Below are 16,683 nucleotides of genomic sequence, written 5' to 3'. Positions count from 1 at the left end.
CCATCATGACTACAGTCTGCTTCATGCCTCTTTCCCTTCCTCCAGTGTCAGCTCTCTGAAGGCAGGTGCATCTATTTTCTTATCACCCAGAGCAGAGGAGAACTCCTGACACGTAGGAGGCGCTAGAGAGAAGTTCAGAGGATGAACGAACGCATGGACACTTCATGAGTTACAGATGAAGGGTACGCATAATAAATACCACTGGAATTTAAAAGAGAACGAAGCACTGCAGGCTGGAGTGACGTGAGAAGGTGTCACAGAGAAGGGGGAATTGAGGATGAGACTCAAAGGAACTGGGTAACTTGAGAGATGAGGGAGGGCATCCCAAAAAGAAGCAAAGGAGGTCAGAGAGACGGCTGGAGGAAAGCAGAGAGGTGACACAGGTGAGTTCCGGAGATGCTGAGTGAATGAAAGGTGTACAGGTAAGTCAGACGTGACTTGTGGAAAGAGGAAAGAAACCATCGGAAACTGAAAACAGAAAAGCTCCAGAAAGGACTGCAGACGAAGCAACCAACAAGGGATTAATCTCCACAACATACAAACAGCTCATGCAGCTCTATATCAAAAAACAAACAACCCAATCAAAAAATTCGCAGAAGATCTAAATAGACATTTCTCCGAAGAAGACATACAAATGACCAAAAAGCACATGAAAAGATTCTCAACATCACTAATTATTAGAGAAATGCAGATCAAAACTACCATAAGTAGTATGGTAGGCAGAATGGCCATCGTCAAAAAATCTACAAACAATAAATGCTGGAGAGGGTATGGACAAAAGGGAACCCTCTTACACTGTTGGTAGGAATGTAAATTGGTACAAGCACTATGGAGAACAGTACGGAGGTTCCTTAAAAAACTAAAAATAGAGTTACCATGTGATCCTGCAATCCCACTCCCAGGCATATTATCTGGAGAAAACCATAATTCGAAAAGATACACACACCCCAATGTTCACTGCAGTGCAATTTACAATAACAAAGACATAGAAGCAACCTAAATGTCCATCAACAGAGGAATGGAAAAAGAAGGTGCGGTACATATATACAATAGAATATTACTCGGCCATAAAAAAGAATGAAATGATGTCATTTGCAGCAACATGGATGGACTCATACCGAGTGAAGTAAGTCAGACAGCTATCATGTGATATTGCTTATATGCGGAATCTACAAAAAGGGTACAAATGAACTTACCTACAAAACAGAAATAGTTACAGATGTAGAAAACAAACTCATGGTTACCAAGGGGAAAAGGGGGGAAGTGATAAATTAGGAGATTGGGATTAACAAATACACACTACTATATATAAAACAGATAACTAATAAGGACCTACTGTATAGCACAGGGAAGTCTACTCAATACTCTGTAATAACCTATATGGGAAAAGAATCTGAAAAAGAATAGATATATGTGTATGTATAACTGATTCACTTTGCTGTACACCTAAAACTAACACAACACTGTAAATCAACTATACACCAATAAAAATAGAAAAAAGAAAAGCTCCAGGAGCCTGGACAAGAGTTTCTAAAACAATCAACTCGATATTGTGAGCAAGCACTGCCTTCTCTAAATAGCATTATTGCTAGACATTGAAAGAGATGTGGCATATGAGGTATGAGGTAGGGGATGCTCATTACATAACTGCCATGTAATGTCATTGCCATGTCATTGCCATGACCTCTGCCACCCTTCACAGGGGTGAAGAGCACTTCACTGTAAGGGCAGGAGGGCTGGGGTTCACCCTGGATCCATCACTTACTACCTGTGTGGCCCTGACAGATAAAGACAAAGAAATACTATATGATATCACTTACACATGGAATCTAAAAACAGAACAAAACCCAAACTCATAGAAAAAGCCATCAGACTTGTGGTTACCAGAGGCACCAGGTGAGGGCTGAGGGAATTGGATAAAGGTGGTCAAAAGGTCCAGACTTCCAGTTACGAGATAAATAAGTCCTGGGGATGTAATGTACAACGTGACGACTACAGTTAACACTGCTGTGTGGTATATTTAAAAGCTGTTATGAGAGAAAATCTGAAGAGTTATCATCACAAGGAAAAACAAGCATTTTTGATCTATATGAAATGAGGGATGTTCACTAAACCTATTGTGGTAATCATTTCACAATAAGTGAAACCATTATGCTGTACACCTAAACATACACAGTGCTGAATATCAACTGTATCTCAATACAGCTGGCGGGAAAAGATTAAATGACAAAAAATTAATGGCCCCATTCTCTGAGATCCTCTCTCAGCACACACATCTATTCTGCACTTATCATACTGCATTATCATTATTTCCTCAAGCCCTTTCCCACCTCAGGACCTCTTCACCTGCTGTTCCCTGTGTCTGGAATGCTCTTCCCTACAGTCTGCATGACCGCTGGCCCCTCCGCATCCTTTAGTTCTGGGCTCACTCGTTTCTCTGTCCTCTCAAGCCCGGCACCCTGCTTCTCTGCCTTCACAGCGTCGATAGCGAGCATGTCATTACATATCTGTGCATTTACTTGACTGTCCAACTCAGCTCCACGCCTCCGAGAGCGGGAGCTTTCTCTGTTCCATCACTCCTGTGTCATACCCGGCTGCGCCTGGCCACACGGCAGAGTCTTGATACATTTTTCCAGAGAAAAGCGAATGGTGAATGAACTGTCCATCTGTCACGCTAGACTCCACAAAACAGCTGTCCCCTTGCTCCTCCTCACCCAATACAACAGTTGGCGCATTGTGGGCTGTCAGTATGTCAGTAAATATCTGTTGAATGAGTAATTGAGACAGAAAGGAGGAGAGAGAGAGGGAATTCTATGACGTGAATACAAAGGAAGTAAGAGAGGCACAGCCCCCATCCTTGAGAAGCTAAGACAGGGAACACTGAGAAGGATGATATGCAGGAAACAAGAGCTGAATGATGGATAGCATTAAAGCAAAAATAAATAGATCAGATCATGACAATAAACAGATGTGGGTGGAGTGCCCTGAGCACTGATGCTGACGGAATTCCTGGAAGCATGCCTCACCTTGACCCCTCATCCTTCCTTCCACTCAGAGCCAACAAAACCCCAGCATGAGCAAAGATGGGCTCGGCGTCATTCTCAGTCCAAGAGTCTAGACCTCTGGGAAGTCTGAAGGTCCACAGCTGGGAGGTGACAGGTGGGACCACAGCAAGCGGTGGCCATCCCTGAGACGACACAGTTTGGAGCCCGACACTAAGGCAGGCACTTGGAAATGTTCCCGCTGCTGGGGCGCAGAGCTGGCTGAGCACCCCAGGGTGCAGGCTGGACCTGCCGTTTGTTTAGCTACTGGCATCCTCAGGTTCCTTAAATAGAGCGCGAAAGCCCTCGAGCGGGGCTGGCCCGGCTCCTTTGATGATTTTTTCCCCATCGTGATGGATGCTCTGCGTTAGGAATAGTCCTTCGAGCCTCTCCACCCTCCTCCCCTGAGCTCAGCAACGACGGGTTTCTTATGACCTTGTAAGGCCACAGCTGTAACTTATCCTCATGTGCACCAAGGCAGGCAGACCCGTGGGCTCCCAGTGGCTCTATTTCCAATTGCCTTAGAACCTTTGGTCTCCAAGGCCTCGTCCAAGAGACCTGGGCAGAAGGTGCCTGGAGCCACCGCCATCCGTTAACCCTTTCCGAGCTCCGACCGTCTCCTTAGACGGCGGGTGGCCTGGGGAGCTCTGTGTTCTGTAGAAGGCTGAACAGGCAGGAGGAAGGTAAGGGTCCAGATAGAAGAGTAAACGTGAGGGGGCTTCAGCTATACTTCTGCACCCTGCGTTTATACGCTGAAGATGAACAGAAACCTGGTCAGACTTTTTCCAAGAGTACAGCCCAGAAAACAGGGTAAGCGCATTCCAGAAAGATCAGAGAAAGCCCAGAAGGGCAGAGAATGTACAATCCAAGCTGCTTTGAAGGCCTGAGCTACCCTGAAGGCACCAATGGATCAGATCCACTCCCTGTGGGTCCCAGAGGGCAACCTGCAAAGACCAGTCTGTACATGTAATGAGAAGGGCTCCTTCTGACATCCCAGGTTGTGTTTGGACTGAAGAAAGATACAAAAGGCACACAGATACAACGAATAGAGGAAAAACTTCTTCTTATTCAGATAGTAAAGAAGCACCTTGGCCTGGAAGGAGCATTTAGACAAGATTCCTTTTAATCTGAGCCACGTAGAATCTCAGAGAACAGGGATGAGTCCCTGCCTGAAACTATTCCATGGTGAGGAATCCTTCTTCCTTTTTTTTCTAAATTTACTTATGTATTTTTTATTTTTGGCTGTGTTGGGTCTTCGTTGCTGTGAGTTGCGGCGAGCGGGGGCTACTCTTTGTTGCAGTGTGCGGGCTTCTCACTGCGGTGGCTTCTCTTGTGGTGGAGCACGGGCTCTAGGCGCGGGGGCATGTGGGATCTTCCGGGACCAGGGCTCGAACCCGTGTCCCCTGCACTGGCAGATGGATTCTTAACCACTGAGCCACCAGGGAAGCCCGGAATCCTTCTTCTTATAGGTACTTTCCTCGGGTGGAAAGGAGGGGAAAGAAGTATTTCCTTTGAAAACTGTCTTAGAGGTTAATTTCAGTGCTACCTTTGGTTTATTATTCATAAGCCTTTTCATCTCTGTCCATTTAAATTCTTTCAGGCGCATGTGAATAAATAAAGACGAGCTCTCGATTTCAGATTCTCTATTCATTCAACATGGTTGGTGACGGTCCCTCTTGCTCCAGTGGGTCTTCAGGAAGCAGAACTCTGTACGCTTCCCTGATGGTGTCTGTGGAAAGGCGCAGGGCTGGGGCCCGGGAGGTACAGCCCCCTTTTCACCCTTCTCTCATGCTGCCCTTCACGAGGGCTGCTCCCGGGGAAGGGAGTGTCTGCGGGCAGCTCTGTCCTGCGGGCTCTGGGCCCTGCATCAAGCCATCCTACAGACAAGGGATGGCCCTTCCTTCCCCCTCCCTGCAAAACTAAGCCTGAGCAGCTGGAGGCTCTCGGCACAGCCTCGGGGCGGGGGGGGGAGCACCCCCTGTGCTGACCACTGTGTCGTGAACAACTCTTAGACATCCCCCAGGAGACAAGCATCGTGCAGTCACGCCCTCAGGCTGACCCATCAGTGGAGCCCATGGAAAACCCAGCTGCCTGCCCACTCCATCGGGGTACCCGCTGATGCAGTTTTCTCAGACACTTCTGTGTCCCCGCCAAACCACACTCACCAGCAACTAACTCTGACACAAAAGGCTTCTGTACCACAGACCCTGGGTTGTGACATCAGAGAGGAAATCCAAGTTCAAGGGTCCTAGATACTAGCCACGCCATGCTTTTCAGCAGAACGGACTTGCTGTGCTCCGAAGCAGTCCTATCACTTGCCTTGTTCTAAAATGTTTACCGGGGAGCTGACCTCTTCTCTTTCCTGGGTCCACACACTCCTTCTGGATGAACCCGAGAGAAAAGCATCTATGATTTTTCTCATCGAAAACAAAAGAAATCTAAGACCTTCTAAAAGTCTTGCTTGAGCCATGAAAGAGAATCATGATCAGCAGATACATACCCTGCAAACAGCCCTAAGTTTCTGAGCGGTAATATTGGGGAGTGGAATACACCAAATAGGAACTGGGCACAGGTGGGCCTTCTCCCTTCCCAGGTGGGTGGAGATAAGGGACACGGGTGGGGACCAGAGGGAAGCGTGTGCAGCTCATCCTCCTGTGAGCTGCAGTCCCTCCTGTTGCCAGCAGGGGGACCCCTCTGTGCCCACGACTGGCAATGGAGTCCTTCCAATGGAAGGACAGACAGAAATAAAAAACAGTCTGTTATCCCATCAAAGTTTGCAACATTAGGTGCTCCCTGCACCCTCAAACCACCTGTCTAAGCCGGCACTGAGGAGGACGGAGATGCCCACCATCCCGGCCTCTCTCTGTGCCCTCCGCAGGCATACAGCCCACGTCACCCTGGAGTCAAGGTCACGGCTAAGACCAGAGCAGCCACGACAAGCCAGCTGGATGCCGCCAGTCCCTGGGTGGCAATTATGCTTCAGTGGCAGTATTCCAAGACCATGGCATTTCACACGGATTCTGCAAAAGGCAGCACAACCTTACATGGACATGCTACAGGTCTTTCAATGATCTGAAGGGAAGTTTTCCGAAATTGTATCGAGACTGACCCACCAAGTAATCGGGTTTTTTAAAAAAAATCCCAATTTTAGGAGCAAGGCAATAAATTGAGTGAGAAAGACCATTTCTCCATAATATATTTGTGTCTATATCATTGTTACACTTTCCAAAGAATCTAGCAACAGATTGGTTTCAGAGAAGAACCTGAAATATTAAAAATGTTACCCCACTGATGACAGTATAGGCATAGTCCAAGAGGTTATGTAAACCCATAAAGGAAAACAGTGATAACACAAAGCCTGGTGCCCTCCTGTCTCCTCTCTGCCGTAAATAGCTCCTGAAATGGAACACATTATATAATTTGTATTAAAAATAAAAACTTTAAGCTGTAATAAAACGAACATAAACCATCAAAGTGTGTCTCTGTCCAATATGAGGAATCTTGTTGAAAGAAACTAAAACTATTTTTCTCCTGGCCAAAGTGTTCCTTTTAGAGAAACAGCAGAAACTCAGAAGCCTTCTTTATATAATTGGAAAATTGGGGATAGAAGTCATCAGATTTTCCAATATTTTAAAACAGTTTAGTAAGTGCTAAATATTAACTTGAAATTTCACCTAGGAGTAAATGGAGAAAACTATTTCTTTGGTCTCTACGTTGTCTGTACTATTACGAAGAGCATATTTTCAAAATTAAGCAAAATCATAAGGCTCCCATATTTAAAAATACATTATTTTAAGCTATTGTAATTTCATTTACTGTTTGAATTCTAATTTCAAATGCTCTTTCAATGCAATACTGTGCTAAATTATGTTATAACTCTGGTTCTGATTACCCAATCTGTGTAAAAATGTTAAATGGTTGTTCCTCCATAGCAAGAGAAAAGCACTGTTCTAGTAAAAGTTCAGATCTAAATTCCAGTATTACTTCAGGACTGGTTCTAAAAGAGAATAGTTGTTAACTAAATTCTGGCTGAATAAAAAAAGTCTGAATAGGTCTAGATATTAGAGCATCTTTTGCAATATAAACATAACTATATTTCATGAGTCTTTGTGTTTGGATAACATTATTCTAACTTGAGAAGCAAACTCTCATATGAATGCTCTGGATAATGTTACAATCTATCACCTAATGTTTTGACTTTGCTTTGACAAATGTATCAGGTATTTACCTAACAATGTCATGGTACATTTTTCTAAAAAGCTCTTTGCCAATAACATTTCTTTGATTCTTTATGATGTAGTAAGCACATCTATTTCCCGTGCTTGATGTAGAAATAACTCAAGGCTCAAAAGAGATAATCTTTTTCACTTCTCTTCACATGGAAGGTTAGTAGTTATCACGATTTGCTCACATGGCTGATGCCATCCCTCTTACTCTGGCCAAGAATATAACCTCACCACTTCTATCCAGGTGGTCATAGGCTCCAGGTGTTCATTCACAGGTATGGCTTCCTGCTCAAGCAGGAAGTAGATAAGAGGATGCTAACCCAGAAAAGTTCACCTAAGTTTACAGATCTTTGTAAATGGAGTCCTTCACCCACGTTCTGACACACCTACTGACTAAGAGGACTGAGTTCTTGGTCCCCAGGGCCAGGTCTAGATTCTGAAGTTTATATTGCCCAACTGCATGCTTGGATGCTAGAGCCCTACCCGCTTCAGTCTACAGATTTTTGCGGTGTTTGACTCTCTGACCACCCCTTGACCCATCCAACTTTCCCTTAGGTATGAGTTCTTATGACTTCTGTGTCCCTGGCATAGGTCCACCTAGGCTACTCGCTTTAAATACCCAGAAATGTGCCCTGGCGAACATCAAGAATATAACAAAAGGATGTGGGGAGGCTGTGAAAAAGCCACAGTCAGTGAGAAACAGTGGAACAGTTATGAGAGAAGTATACACAGCACATCAGCACATGAGGATCGTACACACAAGGAAATCGAGCAAGTGGAGTCACCCTCCAGCAGGCTGGGACAGTGGCGGTGTCCCTGTGTCTGTCACCACTCTGCCCCTTGGTGCCCCTTCCATGCTGAGAATCTGCGGTGTCCTCTGTTTGCTCAGCTGTGCACCTGAGGACTTGTGACAATATCCCTGCCTCTCCAATCAGAATGGTTTTCAAGTTATCTAATCCAAAATATTACCACAAACTTATGGCTATAACTTATTCACTCTCGTCTCATAGCTTTCTTCATGTTTTTCCCCAACCAAGAATTCACTCCGTCCTTTCCTGCCACCTTCAAGGACTAGCTCCTAGGTCACCTCCATCATTAATCTTTTGTCAAGTACCTCAAGCCCTTTCCTTTCCACCAAATTCTTTCCACTATCTAGAATACATGGCATGTTGGATTTGATTAACACCTGATTATCTATATTTCTTTTCCCCAGCAGAATTCTAAGGTCTTTCATTAAAGTGACTTAAACAGGATGCTTTTCCTTTTTTTTTTTAATTGAAGTATACTTGATGTATAATATATCTACTACAGGTGTACGATAAAGTGATTCACAATTTTTAAAGGTTATACTCCATTTATAGTTATTATAAATTATTGGCTATATTTGTGTTACACAATACAACCTTTTAGCTTATTTTATACCTAATAGCTTGTACCTCTTACTCCCCTACCCCTCCCTATCTTGCCCCGCCCCCTTTCCCTTTCCCCACTGGTAACCTCTAGTTTGTTCTCTACCTGAGTCTGCTTCTTTTCTGCCATGTTCACTAGTCTGTTGTATTTTTCAGATTCCACGTGTAAGTGGTATCATACAGTGTTTGTCTTCCTCTGGTGCTTTTCTTATATATACTCTTCCTCTCGCCTCCATGTTTTTGCACGTTATCTCTCTCTCCCTCTCCCTTCTTATCCCATCCCTGAATTAACTTCTGAAAGACTCAACTATCCCCTCCCCTGGGAAGCATTCATTAGCCCCTACTCCACCCCTCAAAAAAGGTGATCAGCACCTCCATCGTGCCGTGACTGGACCCTACATGTACCTCTATCACAGGGAGCACTTTGCATACAATTTTCTACATGACTTTTCTTCTCCGGACCTCTTGGGAGAAAAGGCTCTGTCTTATTTATCTTTGTACCCCCATGCCTCGTACCTCTCCCATAGCACATAATCCACATGTATTTCATTCTTGGAGAATCTGAAGTCTGGAGTCAAAGCCAAGATGCCATCCTGAGGGAGAGTGGGGTCCTAAGCAAGAGAACGAGGTGGCTGTGATGTCAGACCTGGGCAGGTCTTAGGAATTGTACCCCCTTTCCATCAGCCAACCAAGCGGATGCAATCCAGGAATAACAATGCTTTCTGACACTCTGATAATCATTCCACATTTGTTACCTCATTTAATCCTCTTTGACTTATAGCATTTATCTCGTTGTTACTTGTAGCATAAGTTCCCTATCTAGCCCCTTACAGAGAAGGTCTGCTGATCGAAATCCCCACTGGAAAGACGTAAGTGCAAGGTCAGGATGCCAGGAAGGGGAAGCTAGGCTTTGGGTTATACAAAGACCATGCTTTCAGATGCTGACCACAAGGCCCGCACTCTGGACAGATAATACAAGAGTACTCAAAGCTCTGTACTGTTCATGTTTCCTTCCTACGATAGCCACATAGTACCTTCATTCAGAGATCCTCAAAACTTTTTAGACATGACCTCATTTAGCTCAGTCTTAACTGCCTCAGCAAACTTTTTAAATGGGTGCCTCCTACTTATTTAAAATTATCTATATGATCTTTGTTGAAGAGCAAGTTTTTTTTTTTGAGACAAAAAAATTCAAGTTTTCATTGGTGGCCCGGGGTAAAAACATTTTGCCCTCTGCCCATCATTTATTTCCTCATATTCTGAGTCTGAGCCCAAAGACACCAGTTTCCCCCACTGCCTTCTGTTCACGGCCCTGAGTCCCAGACCTCTGTTCTGCAATGTATTTCTGAGACATGCATCTGTTAGTGGCACTGTCTGGACAAAGGCATCTCAGGAGATGAGGATAAACGCCATCAACTGAAACAGTATTGCTAGACAACACCAATTAGCCGCCACTCTAGACCAGGGGTCAGCCAACCACAGCCTGGGGGCCGAATCCAGGCTGCTACTTCTTTTGAATAAGTACAATTTTATGGGAAGACGACAAGCCCATTTCTTTGCACGTTGCAACAGCTGCCTTTGCGCTACAACGGCAGAGTTCAGTCATTACGACAGAGTCCATCCAGCCTGTAAAGCTTAAGATATTCACTGGTCTGTTATTTTTAGAAAACGTTTGCTGACCCCTGTCCTAGAAAACTGGAAAGAGGGAAACTGGACATTGTGTTATTAACTGGAGTCATGCTTTCAGAGGCTTACCACAAGGCCTGCAGCCTGAAAAAGTGAGGCAGGAGGGCCCAAACCTTACAGTGTCCATTTTTTATTTGCATGACAGGTGCACGGTGCCAACCTCTGGAGACTCCAAATTTCTTAGACGTGATCTCCTTTGTACGCCTGCATCCCTCCTTTCTGAGCTCCTTCACGTGTGCAGGGAGCTCTCTCCTCCAACCAGATCACCTCCCCGAGGTCCTTCTGGGCCGGGCTGGCCCTGTCCAGCATTCTTCCGGGCTGCTCAGCGGAACTCAGACTGCCCTCCTTCGATCCCCACCACTTCAAAGGTACTCTCTCCACATCTTAACGTCTTTCCAGCATTCTCACTGCGGCAGATCCACATGCTCTTGAAGAGAACGGCTAAAAGGAATGTACCAGCAGACACCACTGGACCTCATGGTACCCAGAGATTCCTCACTCTGCATCTCTGTGGTCTCCATCCTCATGCTCAGCCTGTCCAACCCAAATCATACGAGGGAAAGCGGCCTGCATCCCTGCACACGCCCCAGGTAGGCTTAAAGCTAAATAAGGAAACACTAACAGTTAATTCTGTGTATCAGAGCAGCAGCTCCATTCATTTCTCACAGCAGCACGCTGCTGGGGGAAGTCTCTCAGGGCAGGTGACCTCTGTGCACTCACCTGAGATGGGCAGCGTTCAAGTGATCTCCTCACTTGGCGTAAGAATAGGTATTGTATATAAAATAGACAACCAACAGACACCTACTGTCTAGCACAGGGAACCATACTCAATATTTTGTAATAACCTATAAGGCAGGGGTCCCCAACCCCTGCCTTATAGGGTGGGGAGTCTCCTGTTAAGAGCCAGGCCGCACAGCAGGAGGTGAGTGCCGGCAGGCGAGCAAGCGAAGCTTCATCTGCCGCTCCCCATGGCTCGCGTTACCCCCTGAACCATACCCGCCCCACCTGGTCCATGAAAAAACTGTCTTCCACAAAACCAGTCCCTGGTGCCAAAAAGGTTGGGGACTGCTGTTATAAGGGAAAAGAATCTTAAAAAGAATATCTATATCTGAATCACTTTGCTGTACCTGAAACTAATACAACATTGTACATCAACTATACTTCAATTAAAAAAAAGAAAGGAAAAAAAAAACAGGAAAAGAAAAAGAACAGGTAGAGCCTGAAAGCCTGAGTGCTGGCCTGAAGTTCCACCCTCATGATACAGTGAAGAATGTTATGGGGAAGAGCTTCAGGGTGGGGTAGACCGGGCTTGACTCCAAACTTTTCTACATATAACTTTGTATATTTCAGTGCACTGACATCACCTTCCTGTCCCTCACCTTCTCATCTACAAAATAGGGATAACCGTGTCTATCTCGATGGATTGCTGGAAGATGAAATGAACAAATGTATGGAAAACCCTTAGTGTGCTGGGTACCTGCTGGTCACTCAGGGGCTGTAGCTACTACCTTTAAAAATGCCAGTTACATTTAATAATTTATGCTCTGGTGGGTTTTTCAGCAAAAATCACTACCCTGCTACATGCCAGGTACCGTGCTAGGAGCTGGGACTGTGTACTCTAATGATCAAAACCAAGATGGTTCCCAAACCCATGGAGCTTACAGACCATTTGCCTATAAGGTTACACACAGAATGTCCAAATAGCACATGGAAGCCCAATTTTGCACAGAGAAGAAGAAAGTGAGGTTCTGGGGCATGAAGTAAGCCAGTGAAGGAAGCACGAATGAAATTCAGATGCGAGTTCTCCGATTCACAAGCTCACACTTCCCCTCATTTTAGTTTGGCAATTACAGATAAGCACCTCTGCGCTTGTTCTTTGCCCTCGAAAACTGTTGACTACATTAAACGGAGAAAGGAAGACAACCTCCCAAAGCCACATGGGAGTCTAGGATTGGCAGAGAATGGAGCAAGTCTGCAGAAAGTTATGACATGAAAGACATCTGTTAACTCATGTGTTAGCCACTGCTTGGTCGCCAAAGCGGGTCCCTTAGCCAAGCTCCTTCATATGAAGGCAAAAGTAGTAGATCCAATTATATAGCTTAGGGGAAAGAAAGAGAAGAACATGCAGACCCTTGTCAAAGAAGACTGTATTTAATAGACACCTACTATCCTCAGTGTTCCCACGTTATGTTTGCTTGTGCCAATCCCTTAAGCAGGTAACCAGACAGAGTAAAAAAGGTCTAACCCACTCACGGTTTTTGTTCCTCTTCAGATCCCCGTCTCACTAAGAAGTTTCACAAACTCAAGCTGGGAGGCAGAAATCTTGCCTGACCCAACACCAGAGCCATCTCAATATATTTTTCAGCAAGAGCAGGTGGAGAGAAAACGGAGCTGAGCCCTGAGCCAGCAGCTGCAGGAGACGCTGAAGCTGCCCCCAGGCTGGTTAAGTCCCAGCATCCAGGCTCACATTCCTACCAGGATGTGAGGACCAGAACAAGAAAATGCCAAATGCACACAGTTTGGGGTGCTCCCCAGGTACTGACAGACCCTTGACTAAGAATACATTTTAAGGTGAAATGACCTTTACAATTCCTTATAGATCAATTGTTTAAGTACTTACTCAATACCAACTATATGCCCAACATTGTGATAAATACAGTGAAATATCTCGGGCCCTTCAAAGATGCGGGAGCCAAGAACATCCAGGATGAGAGTGAATGCATGATTCTTCACAGCACAAGAGTGGACCCGAGACACATGGCTGATGTTGCCAAGCCTGCTGACATATCACCAAAGCCCTGTGTTTGGGGGTAATCTCCCTCTTCACCAGGGGACACAATACTGTGTACCAGACTCTACAAAGAGTAGAGTAAGCTGTTCACTCAGGGCTGTGGCCTTCAAGGAGATGAGAGCTGCTAAAACAGTCAGTGGTTTTCAAAACCACTCAAGGCAGCCACGGGCTTTAGAAATTGCCTGGAGGCTTCTGACATGTGTTTGGCTGCTCTAGGGTGGTTCTCCTGGAAAGCAGCCACACTGCGGCTCAGAAGGCAGCAGAGTGCATGCTAGACGTTCAGTGCCTTGCAAGGAATGGGATTCCCTATCCAGGAATGAAGGAAGAGGGGAGAATAACAGAGTGACATCTATCATTACACTGCACTTGGTAAGGAAATCCCTCCCTCTAGATGCAGCCTTCTCAACTGAGTCTTGAAATGTAAAGGCATTGACCGTGTTGCCATCTGCACATCTGTCACTTCACATGGGAAGGCTGTCTCATCACCCCGTTACTTTCACTGAGACCTCACAGCATCTTGGTTTGATTTATGGCCTTCAGGGTCAGACCTGACTTTGAAGCCTGGCCCTGCCATTTACTAGCTGTGTTATCTACCTTTGCAAAGCCTCAGTTTCTCCATCAGTAAAATGGGGATGACAACCAAATCGTTATAAAGATTAAATAGTCATTAATTAAATAATTCATGTAATTGCCTTAGCATATTGAAAATGCTTCATGCTCCATTTTTAAGAAGCACCTGAATTATGTTACCATTAAAGGTAAGTCTAGGAGCCCCTGGTTCAGTTCATTGATTTTGTCTGCACAACTTGGGGCCGGATTTATCTTTCTGGGGGTTATTTGGTAAGAGGGTTATTGATAGTTCTCCCATAAGAAGTGGGAGAAGACCCATGTGCGCTGGAATGGACTGGGCTTGAGGTTAAATCCTGAAGTGACTCAGGTTCCTGAAGATGTGAGAGGCTTTCAAGCTGCTGTAGCCTTTGGGTGATGAATGGCCTTCTTGTGACCATGCAGTAGAACTGATCATGCATTTTACCATTTGGGTGTTTCTTAATATTTATTAGGAAATCATTTAAATATTATAATTTTGTTGAGTTCTACATATGCATACAATAGAAACTGTCATTATAAGTAATTTACATTATGAAGATGAAAATCGTATTTCTTTAAACTTGCATTTCTTTAGTTACTAGTACAATTGACTCTTTTTCATAATCTTATTGAATCTTCTTATTCTCTGTAAATTGTTTCACATCCTTTGCCCATTTTCTTATACAGAATTAATTTCATTGATCTGGAGTAGCTCTTTACATATTAAAGATAAACTCCTTTCCTCCTCATATAGCACTTTATATATTAAAGATAAACCTCTTTTTGCTGCAAAGTTTTCCCCAGTCTTTTGTTCCCTTTTTATTTAAAACAGAAGTTTGAAATTTTTATATAGCTGAAGTTATTGATCTTCTTCCTTTGTAATTACTTTCATTGCTTTTAAGTTTAGAAAGTCTTTCCTTACTTCAAAAGTAGTTAAATGTGCACCTATATTTTCTTACATATTTTGGCATGTGGTTCATTGATTACTTTTAACTGCTTAATTTATTTAGAATTCTTAGTCTGGTAACAGGTTTAAATGTTATAAATTGGTACAGTCTTTCTGGAAAAATGTTTTTGCAATATGAATTAAAAACCACAAATGGGTTGGTGTTCCTTGCCCTACTTCTAAAAAATGTAACTAAAGAAAATGATCAGGCATACAGCCACGGATTTCTACTGAAGACAGTCATTCCGATGCTGCTTATATTAGCAAAAAATGGAAATAATTTCAAAGTCTCTCGTGGTGGTGGAGTAAATATTGTTTAGCTGCACTGTCCAATAATGGTAACCATCAGCCACATGCGGTATTTAAAGTTAAATGTACTAAAATTAAATAAAATTAAATATTCAGCTCCTCAGTTGCTCAAGTGCTCAATAGCCACATGTGACAAGGGGCTACCATACTGGATAGCAGTGGTACCAAACATCCCCATTCTCACAGAGGTTTCTGTGGAATAGTGCTGCTCTGTGGCCATTAAAATCAGGTTTTGAAAGAATATTTAAAACCATTGGATAATTTATAATATGATGGTGAGTAAAAATATCAAAATATAAAATATTTACTGAATTCAGATTGGTTGCAGCAACTTTAATCATCAATATCTTCATCAAATGCTGTTTTCTATAGAGGAAACCCAAACCCTGCCCTCACGAAGCTTCTTGTCTTAAAGAAAAGAGAAAAAAAAACCCAGAAAATCTGAAGTGCAATAGGTGCATAGGAATTTAATGAGATACACAGGGAAATGTAGCACATGGCACCTACTCTGCAGCTGTTAACTGACTGGAATTCCAAACGGGAATTATTATACTGGATCATACACAAGGCCTAATTAACACTGTCTTCTGTGGCCAACAGTGGTCCCAAAAGAAGCCATGATTATCCTTCTGTCAACATCTATTGATATTATCCACCAAAGGCACAAAAACAACTTAGCAAACAAATGGCATTTAAGAACCTGGAGTACATAAAGCAAGGAACTTTACAGAGTACTTAGTAAATATGGAAAGGTTATAAGGCCTCTGAAACATCAATAAATAATCAACCACAACAAAAGAATGCTTCACTGATATGTGAATAAAACTTTGGAAAATGATGCCCATAAGTAAAACCTACATGCAATTCGTACTCAACCTTCCCACTAAGAACAACTGAAAAGTTAAACAAAATGTATATATTTTTAAATCTTGAAAGTATCAAAGAGTTAATAAAATAGTGAGAAAAATATCTGGGAGAAGATGAAAATTTAAAGAGGTGGGCTCAGCATCTGGGATCACTTTTTAGCTTAAGCATCCAAGAGCTGACGTCCAGAGACCTCCAAGGATAGAAATAAACCAGTTTTTGAAAGGACTGCAATCCAGCTCTGAGCCATCTGGTCTGCCCATAAAAATCTCAAGCCCTGAAAATGGACTAAAATGAACCCAGTTTGTTATTCCCCCAGGAACCTGATAGAAATAACTCAAAACTCTCTAGAGGAATAGATCCTGATCCTAGGCCTGAAACTATTTCTACAAAACATTTTCAATATAATGTCCGTCACACAATGGAAGATAACCAGTCACACTGGAGAAAAGATGAGTGACAATCAAAACAGCTCTTAAGTGGCTCTAGAGTTTGTAATTATCAGATATGGACTTTAAATTGCTATGTGTACTGTGCTTGAGAAAATAAAAAAAATATTAAAAACTTAGTACATAACATTCTAAAAAGTGAGAGAGCAAATCTGAAAAAGAATTAAATGGAAATTCTAGAACTAAAAAACACAATACCTGAAATAACTCAATGGGTGAGTTTAACAGCAGATCAGACCTGAAGGGAGAATCTGTGAACTGGAAGACGGGTTGGAATGAAGCATGGAAAGGCAAAATTTGGAATATACAGAAGACATCATGGGAAACACAGAGAATATGGAGAAAAAAAATCTAACATGGGAATCCCAGGAGGA

At 43.5% G+C, this 16,683-nt stretch overlaps 1 protein-coding gene across 2 annotated transcripts in view; it reads right to left on the bottom strand.

The window, feature by feature from the left end:
• Positions 1-16,683, bottom strand: part of ITIH5 (inter-alpha-trypsin inhibitor heavy chain 5) — a 74,217-nt gene that overhangs the window by 15,270 nt on the left and 42,264 nt on the right. The window lies entirely within an intron of this gene.

This window comes from Orcinus orca, chromosome 2 (genome assembly GCF_937001465.1).
Source record: "Orcinus orca chromosome 2, mOrcOrc1.1, whole genome shotgun sequence".
NCBI lineage: Eukaryota > Metazoa > Chordata > Mammalia > Artiodactyla > Delphinidae > Orcinus > Orcinus orca.
This window is presented reverse-complemented; position numbering and strand designations above follow the sequence as displayed.